The 9848-nt window shown below is 43.1% G+C and overlaps 1 long non-coding RNA gene across 1 annotated transcript; it reads left to right on the top strand.

Moving 5' to 3' along the window:
• The first annotated feature begins 3699 nt into the window (after positions 1-3699).
• Positions 3700-8105, top strand: LOC123334675. The gene is made up of 3 exons (XR_006552722.2): positions 3700-4030; positions 4302-4433; positions 7650-8105. It is a non-coding gene; the product is annotated as an uncharacterized LOC123334675 (long non-coding RNA).
• Positions 8106-9848: the final 1743 nt, after the last annotated feature.

Here is a 9848-nt window from a genome sequence, read left to right as displayed (position 1 = left end):
CTACTGAGCTTCCAGAGAAGCCCTTCTTTCCCTGTTCAGTTCAGTTCAGTCCCTCAGTCGTGTCCAACACTTTGCGACCCCATGAACCACAGCACACCAGGCCTCCCTGTCCATCACCAACTCCTGGAGTCTGCCCAAACCCATGTGCATTGAGTAGGTGATGCCATCCAACCATCTCATCCTCTGTCATCCCCTTCTCCTCCTGCCCTCAATCTTTCCCAGCATCAGGGTCTTTTCAAATGAGTCATCTCTTCGCATCAGGTGGCCAAAGGATTGGAGTTTCAGCTTCAACATCAGTCCTACCGATGAACATCCAGGACTTACCTCCTTTAGGATGGACTGGTTGGATCTCCTTGCAGTTTAAGGGACTCTCAAGAGTCTTCTCCAATACCACAGTTAAAAAGCATCAATTCTTCAGCACTCAGCTTTCTTCACAGTCCAACTCTCACATCCGTACATGACCACTTGAAAAACTATAGCCTTGACTAGATGGACCTTTGTTAACAAAGTAATGTCTCTGCTTTTAAATATGCTATCTGGGTTGGTCATAATTTTCCTTCCAAGGAGTAAGTGTCTTTTAATTTCATGGCTGCAGTCACCATCTGCAGTGATTTGGGAGCCCAGAAAAAGAAAGTCAGCCACTGTTTCCCCATCTATTTGCCATGAAGTGATGGGACCGGATGCCATGATCTTCGTTTTCTGAATGTTGAGCTTTAAGCCAACTTTTTTACTTCCCTCTTTCACTTTCATCAAATGAGTCAGCTCTTTGCATCAGGTGGCCAAAGTATTGGAGTTTCTTTCCCTGTTCCTTGCTGCCAAAAATATTCTGCTAGCTACACACAGGCCCTTCCTGCCTACTCCTTTCTTTCCTGGTACCTACCTGGCTCCCACAAGCTTTTCAGCTATGACATTCTGAACCTGACCCCGTAAGACACAGCTTTCCTCCTGAGAACTGGCACCCAGGCCCAGGGCCAGCTGTGCACACATGCCCAGCACCTCTCCCCAGTCCTGCACTCACAGCTGGCATTGCTAATTGATCCTGGTCCTCCTCCTTGCTGGGTCCACATGTGGCCTCATGATGTTCAGCACCACACTCCAGGCAACCACTTCCAGCTGATTGGAACTGGCGCAGGGGATGGACCCAATTTGACATCATCTTTTTTTTCTTTTTAAGTAGTTTCTTTGCCTTGTCAGTTCCTATTGAGATAACGGCCAATTACAACTCTCAGGCCTCCCTCCCTTGTCTGTCTCCATATTTCCCTAAGCCTTGGCTTGGCACAGCCTGGACTTCCAGGCCGATGTACCAGGACTCAGATGAAAGTGAAAGTGTTAGTCTCTCAGTTGTGTCTGACTCTTTGTGACCCCATGGACTGGAGCCCGCCAGGCTCCTCTGTCCATGGAATTCTGCAGGCAAGAATACTGGAGTGGGTTGTCATGTTCTTCTCCCGGGGATCATCCTGACTCAGGGATCTAACCCAGATGTTCCTCATTGCAGGTAGATTCATTGCAGGACTCAGATGGTTAGTGTTAAATCTTGTAACACCACTGCTCTGCCATTTTAGTTTAAAATCCTCTTAAAGGACTTCCCCGGTGGTCCAGTGGTTAAGAATCTGCCTTCCAATGCAGGGGATGTGGGTTCAATCCCTGGTTGGGGAGCTAAGATCCTCCATGTGGTGGGGCAACTAAGCCTGCCCACTGTATACTGAGCCTGAATGCCACAACTAGAGAGCCCCCCCACAATGATGAAAGATCCCATGTGTTGAAATGAAAACCCTGCATGTTGCACCTCAGATGCAACATGGCCAAATAAATAAATATTTTTAAAAATAAAATCTTCTCTAGGGTCAATTTCCCTACTCTTAGCCTCTTAAATACTTTATATTTTTGCAGTATCATTTGTATTTTATAAAGGGAATATAATTCACTAGAATTCCAGATGAGGGGGGGTGCGGTATTGCTCCTTTCAAGAAAAATGATCAGGAAGCACTGTGGCAGGTCCGAGGGGAAGGGTGGTCACTTGTGAAGCTGTATGGCTTTAGGAAGAAGGCAGTGCCTGGGCAGTGGAGCTCAGGGAACGAGAAAACAGGAGAGCAGCTTGTTGTGGGGGCCACATGGAGGGCAGTGATGTAATTCCTAACACCTGCTCAGAAGTGGCTCTCTGTCAATGAAACACATCCAAAGAGGGCTTTTAAAGGCTAGTCCTGCTGTCCTGGGCACTATAATTCCCCTTATCTTGCCCCCTCACAAGACTTTCTGCAGTGACATCTATTTTCTTCTTATTCCATCCACAGGTGACCTAAGGTTTCTTCTGAATGCACCCTCCTCTGTTCAACCCTAAGATCAGAACATGGAGGTCTGATCTTATTCAGCTTACAGATTATTTTATGGTGTTCTCTTTTACATACTTGAGCCCTCTTATTCTATCTGTTGGAGAAGGAAATGGCAGCCCACTCCAGTATTCTTGCCTTGAGACTCCCAGGGACAGAGGAGCCTAGTGGGCTGCCATCTGCGGGGTCCCATAGAGTCAGACAGTCAGACAAGACTGAAGTGACTTAGCAGCAGCAGCAGCATTCTATCTGTGTTTCAGGGGTCATGACTGCTTTTGAAGGGTATCAGAATATGCCACCCCCAAATATACCATGTTGGCATAAGAATTATTTTGAGCTAAAGGCAGTCAAGAAGAAGCGAGTATAGGAAAATCTCTGTTTTCTCCCCCATTTGCCAAAAGTAGGATGTAAATCTGTAAAGGTGTCCCTTCTCCTTTCTCTACCATGAAGGACAGAAGTGAGTCACCATCATGGAAGACACTCTAGACAGTTATTAATGACAACCCAGAAACAGCCCCAGAGGAATCTACATAACAAACCTTCCTTTAAGTCCTCACTTTCCATTAGTTCCCCATACGTTTACCCTCCTGTAATTTACTGCCCTAGTAACTCAGTCTTTTTTCCTTTGTCTTGTCATTTCTCTAAAAATATATTGTTGTTCTGCTAAGATGTTATATAAGCCTAAGTTCTAACCACTGTTTTGAGTTACTTATCACCAAATACTCCCATATGTATGTACAAATACACATGTTCATTAACTTCTCTGTTTTTCTCTTGTTGACCTGTCTTTTTTTTTGCAGGGCCAACTCATAAAACCTAGGAAGATAGAAGGGAAAAGTTCCATTTTTCCTCTCCTACACTTTTTAAAAATGTGACTTTCTTTGAGTTCACTTTGACTTTCTTTTTTTTGAGTTTGACTTTGAGTTTACTTTTTTCCTAGCTTATATTTATTTAATCTCATTTTATTTTACTGCTTTTATTTTTTATTTTTCTCCTCCATTATAGCATAGTTTTTTCATTTTTATGATTTTTAATGATCCTTTAAATTTCTCCTATTTACTTCTTTTTTTTTTTTTTAATTGTTAAGTTTCAACTTGTGGCTTACTCAGTAGCAAGCAGGAGATGGTGGCATTAAGTCATCTTGACACTGAAGAATCTTGGAATTAATTCCCCTTGACAGTCTTAACATTTTCTCCATTAGCCCCATTTAAACTTTGGTCTAAGAATTCAGGAAGCTCACTAACTCCTCCCTAAATGCATGGCATAAATGTATATCAATCTGGAATGTAATTTCCTTCTCGGATCAAGTACCCTGTTGTCCCTTTATGTGAGAGTCACTTAGGTACGTGGGAGGGAGTTGTGGTCACAGGTGGGAATTCAAGTCATAAGTAAGGAAATAAAAGGAAGAAGCTGGGGCCTTGGAACTGGCCAGCTTACTAGGGCAGAGAAGCAGCTGGGAGGTTACCCCTGGGCTCAGGGCAGATTCCAGCAGTACTGGACAGAACATTAGTTTTATAGCCCTGTGATGAATCCAGGGACAGAGTACCCGGAGCTGTTTCCTCAGACATGCACTGGCCCAGGGCCTGCCCCTGGTTTAGCCTTGAACAGAGGAGCCAACAGAGGGGGAAGCACCCACTTCCTGCTCAGAGAGGGGCACGTTTCTGTGGGGCGATTCTGCACTGTCCTTTTCTGCCTTGTCACAGGTAGTGGCTTCCCAGGGTTTGAGGAGAAGGGAATGGGGCTTCTTGCAAGTTAGACTCTGCAGATAGGAGCAATGCCTGTGTTTAGATGCCGATATCTCTTAAAGAGATTTAACAAAACTAAAAGTGGCTGGGGGGGAACATCCTTCCTTAAGAATGTACTACTTTGGCTGAAAAACCTTTAACAAGGATTTTCTGCTCTCTGAAATCTTTTTTTTTTTAATATTTATTTATTCTATTTTATTTATTTTATTTTGGTTGCTCTGGGTCTTAGTTGCAGCATGTGGGATCTGGTTCCCTGACCAGAGAGCATGGAGTCTTAGCTGCTGGACCACCAGGGAGGTCCCTGCTCTCTGTGACCTTGACTGATATTACTTGGCACCTTCCAACTTGGTGAATCAACTTGGTGAGTTCCCCTCTTTCCCCTCACTGATAAGACATTTTTTTTTCTTCTACTTTTTAATCTTGGCAAGAAGGAATGTTGGCCAAAGGACTAGCTTATTATTCAGCTTTTTAAGCCAAATATTTGTGTAAAAAGGATGTGACCAAAATGATGTGCGAGACTTTTTCATGCTTTGTCTCCATACTTGCCTCTATCAGGATGGAGGAATTTCAATTGTTAAGATCAAGGCATCTGGTCCCATCACTTCATGGGAAATAGATGGGAAAACAGTGGAAACAATGGCTGACTTTATTTTTCTGGGCTCCCAAATCACTGCAGATGGTGATTGCAGCCATGAAATTAAAAGACACTTACTCCTTGGAAGGAAAGTTATGACCAACCCAGACAGCATATTAAAAGGCAGAGACATCACTTTGTCAACAAAGGTCCATCTAGTCAAGGCTATAGTTTTTAAAGTGGTCATATATGGATGTGAGATTTGGACTATAAAGAAAGCTGAGTGCCGAAGAATTGATGCTTTTGAACTGTGGTGTTGGAGAAGACTCTTGAGAGTCCCTTGGACTGCAAGGAGATCCAACCAGTCCATCCTAAAGGAGATCAGTCCTGGGTATTCATTGGAAGGACTGGTGTTGAAGCTGAAACTCCAAGCCTTTGGCCACCTGATGCGAAGAGCTAACTCATTTGAAAAGACCCTGATGCTGGGAAAGATTGAGGATGGGAGGAGAAGGGGACAACAGAGGATGAGATGGTTGGATGGCATCATTGACTCGATGGACATGGGTTTGGGCAGACTCTGGGAATTGGTGATGGACAGGGAGGCCTGGCGTGCTGTGGTTCATGGGGTCGCAGAGTCGGACACGACTGAGCGACTGAACTGAACTGAGGCTTAGGGCCACTAACAATGCAACTTGCAGGCCCTGCCTCCATCCTTGTCTCTTAAGAGGTTTGAGACATACTGTAAATACCTTGAGCCACTGGTAGCTAAAGAGAATGAAACTCTGGAACCACCACTTGGTTGCTGGCTATTGCCCATCACAATCAGATTTCTCTCAAAACAGGGATTCACTTGAGTCTTATTTAAAGCCAGTGGGCCTTCTGTTTGTCACTGCTATCCCATTTAATGGAGCTAGAGAGATGTTTGTAATGCAGCGACTCTGGTCATTTTGAGTATAATGCAGTTTTTGAGGATTTGATTAAAGCTAGTCTCTCTCCAGGAAAGTTCACAAAATGCATGGATATTCGGAATGCTCCCTACAGCTTCAAGCTCTTCCCTGATTATTAAAGCACATCCTGTGACCTCAGGTTAAGAATCATTAATAAAATATTATAATTGCATTTGTTAATTGGTCCTCAATAAATTTGGGGAAAATAATTTTAATGACATAGGTAAATGCTCACAGGATAATACTAAATGAAATATGAAAGTATATTAGGTATAATCCTGGTTTTGTATATATATGGTTTTATGTGTGTGTAAAGGCTTAAACAAAATTTACCAAATACACCAAACTGTTCACAGTGGAAAAGAAAAAAGAAGAATCATTAATAAAGAATGAAGCTATAAGCACAATGTTAATTTTCTTAGTTTATGTGCTGTTTGGGGTTAGTCAGAGAGGTGAAAGAGATGAAAATACATATTAAGACACTCATTACACTGAATTGGCTTCTGTGATTGTGGAGGCTTGCTAAGAAAGTGTCATCAACCCAGTGAGGTGTCCCTCCAAAAGTCATATGTTGAAACCCCCAAGATAATGATGGGTTTTGGAGGTGATTAGGTCCTGATTGGGGCTTCCCAGGTGGCACTAGTGGTAAAGAACCCGCCTGCCAGAGCAGGAGACATAAGAGACATGGGTTCTATCCCTGGGTTGGAAAGAACCCCTGGAGGAGGGCATGGCAACCCACTCCTGTATTCTTGCCTGGAGAATCCCATGGACAGAGGAGCTTGGTAGGCCACAGTCCATGGGGTGTGTCCATGGAATTGGACACAACTAAAGTGACTTACGATGGACGTGAGTCTCAGTGAACTCTGAGAGTTGGTGATGGACAGGGAGGCCTGGCGTGCTGCGATTCATGGGGTCGCAAAGAGTCGGACACGACTGAGCGACTGATCTGATCTGAAAGTGACTTAGCACATACGCATGCATGTAGGTCATGTTAGTGAAGTTCCCATGAACCTTTATTAGAACCCTTATAAAAGAGACCCCAGAAACCCCTTTTGTCCCTTCACCATGCAAAACCACAGCCAGAGGATGGCCACCTATGAACCAGGAAGCAAGTTCTCACGAGATATCAAATCTGCTGGTGCCTTGATCTTGGACTTCCCAGCTTCCAGAACTGTGAGATATAAATGTCTGTTGTTTAAGTCAGCCAGTCTATGGTATTTTTGCTACAGCAGCCTTAACAGACTAAGCCAGCAAGTCTGAAATCCTAGGGCAGGCCATGGGGAGGGGCAGACTGGAACTCCTGGGCACAGGGTAAGACTGATGTCTACAGGTGGAGCATCTTCCAGGAAGCCTTAGCTGTTCATAAGGCCTTTCAACTGATGGAATCAAGCCCACTGAATTATGTAGAATAATCTCCCTTCCTTAAAATCAATAGACTGTAGATTTTATTATTATTATTTTAAATTTATTTTATTATTAAAATATAGTTGATTTATAATGTGTTTCTACTGTGCAGCAAAGTGATTCACATATATATATATTCCTTTTCATATTCTTTTCCATTATGATTTATTACAGGATATTGAATATAGCCTGTGCTATACAGTCTGACCCTGTTGTTTCTCTCTTCTATATATAATAGCTTGCATATGCTAACCTCAAACTTCCACTCCATCCCTCCCTGCCCCTCCTGTGGCAACCCTAAGTCTGTTCTCTATGTCTATGAGCCTGTTTCTATTTCATAGATAGGTTCATTTCTGTTATGTTTTAGATTCCACATATAAGTGATATCATATGGTATTTGTCTTTCTCTTTTCAATTTACTTCACTTAGTATGATAATCTCTAGTTGCATCCCTGTTGCTGAAAATGGCATTATTTCATTCATTTTTATGGCTGGAGTAGTTGTCCACTGTATATATGTACCGCATCTTCTTTGTTCATTTCTCTCTCAATGGACATTTAGGTTGTTTCCATGTCTTGGCTATTATAAATATTGACAATGGGTTTTATAAAATCTTTTATTTACTCTCTTTTTTTTTCTTTTGGCTTTGCAGCACGACTTGAAGGATCTAGGTTCCCCGACCCGCGGCAGTGAAAACCTGGAATTCTAAGCACTAGGCAAGCGGGGAACTCCCCTGACCATGGATTTTAATCATACCTGCAAACTATCTTCAAAGTAGTACCCATACTAGTGTTTGATTGAGCAACTGGAGATTGTAGCCTAGCCAAACTGACACATAAAACTGACCATCACAAGTATGATGGTATTATGGGTATGTGCAAAAACATCTTTGTTCTCAGAAGATACAGCTTGAAAAAGTTAAGGTAAAGTGTCATGATGTCTGCAATTTATGCTCACCTCGTTTACAAAATGCACATATGGAGAGAGCAAATGGCAAAAGGTTAATACTTGCAATGTAGATGGAGGGTATATGAGGGTTCACTGTATTATTATTTCAACTTTTCTGTTTGCCTGAAAGCTGTCAAAATAAAATTCATGAGCTAAAGTAGCTCAGGTCTCCTGCCTGGCACAGTATCTGCTGCCTCATAACACAGTAAGTGCTGCATGAATTAAATAAAGGGCAGCATTTCACTTACAAAGTTGTCAGCAAGATAATGTGGCTAGGGTTGTAATAATAAGAAATTTATCCTGATCTTCCTCCATCCTTGTTTAGAATATCCCATTGATAAATAACCAATAGCTAAGGCATTTATTAAGGTGAGTGGAGGCTGCATGATGTAGCAGAAGAAACACTTAGATAGGAGCCAGGAATTCTGTTATAACAGCAAGCTGTGTAACTTTGGGCAAATTGCTCACCTACTATGAACCTATTTCCTTGTCTGAAAATGGGGCTTATTATCCCTGCTTTTTTCAGGATTGTTCTGAGGGAGAAATTCAGTAACAATTGTGGAAATGCCCTGTAAGCAGGAGAGCTGCACAAGGCCTCCCTCTCGCTGTTGCTACATGCAGGATCTAGGCCTGTGTGGTATCACATGTAACATCCCTGGCTTGGGAAGAGCCTTGCAATTGATGGAGAATCATAGTTTAATTGGCAGCATTTTTTTCTTTCTTAATAGTATTTAAAATAATAGTGATGTCATAGATTTGATAAAATACTGTGGCTGAGTGATCCTGGGCAATGACTTGACACCCTTCAAAGCTCATCTTTTTCCTCTTTGCTTTGGGGATGTGTATGAGTGGTCAGTCGCTTCAGTCATGTCCAACTCTTTGTGACCCTATGAACTGTAGCCCACCAGGCTTCTCTGTCCATGGGGATTCTCCAGGCAAGAATACTGCTGTGGGTTGCTATTCCCTTCTCCAGGGCATCTTCCCGACCCAGGGATCAACCCTGCGTCTCTTATGTCTCCTGCATTGGCAGACAGGTTCTTTACCACTAGTGCCACCTGGGAAACTTTGGGGACAAAAGTACTTTTATGGTTGTTATGAAGATTAAACAAGATCAAGAGTGCAAAGCACTTAGTAAGTATTCAATAAATAGCAGTCCTTCATAGTACTATGCAAATATGTTATTATTACTTAGTACAGAATGTATACAGTCTTAAAGATCCTGCCTGTAGAATCCACCTTTGCCACCCCATTTTTGAAGAAGAAGAGAATATAGCCATATTAAATTTTCTTTGGGAAAAAATGACCCCAAATGACATCTAGATGATTGCTTTGCATGTTAGCTCTAAAGAAGTAGATCTGAAAACAGTGTCAGGGCAACAATCTCTTTTTCACTTTCAGTTCCTCCTGGCTGGATGCTGGCAGCATTTTCGCAGCCACACTTCTGGGGACTGCTTGACTCAGGCTAGGACCTGGGTAGTGTGGGTCTCTGTGCACGCAGAGGTTTTGAGAATGTTGCGATCAGCCCTGCCCTGGGCCAGCTGCACTGCAGGCTTCCCTCAACAAAACTCCCAGAGGTTTCTCCCATACTGCTGTAGCCAGCCAGGTTCTGAGGCCTCTGGTGTCCAGAAACCAGGGATGGCAAACACATGACCTGCAGTAAAAGCTTTTTTTGTTGACCTGCAGTGTGAGGATTTAATTTGCATGATCTCTCCTGTGGAGGGAAGCCTGTGAGTCGTGCCAGCCCAAGTGGCCTGTGTTAAGTGCTTCCAACCAACAGGCAAAATCAAGACCTGCTGCCAAGGCTCCAGCCTTAGCTTCACAAACAGTGTCTCCTGCGTGGTGTGGGGAGCAACTGGGTGTTAGGATTTCAACATGTGAATTTGAGGGGAAACACATTTAGACC

This window comes from Bubalus bubalis, chromosome 1 (assembly GCF_019923935.1).
Source record: "Bubalus bubalis isolate 160015118507 breed Murrah chromosome 1, NDDB_SH_1, whole genome shotgun sequence".
In the NCBI taxonomy this organism is placed as follows: domain Eukaryota; kingdom Metazoa; phylum Chordata; class Mammalia; order Artiodactyla; family Bovidae; genus Bubalus; species Bubalus bubalis.
The sequence above is the reverse complement of the archived record's forward strand: the minus strand, read 5'-3'. Positions and strand labels throughout refer to the sequence as shown.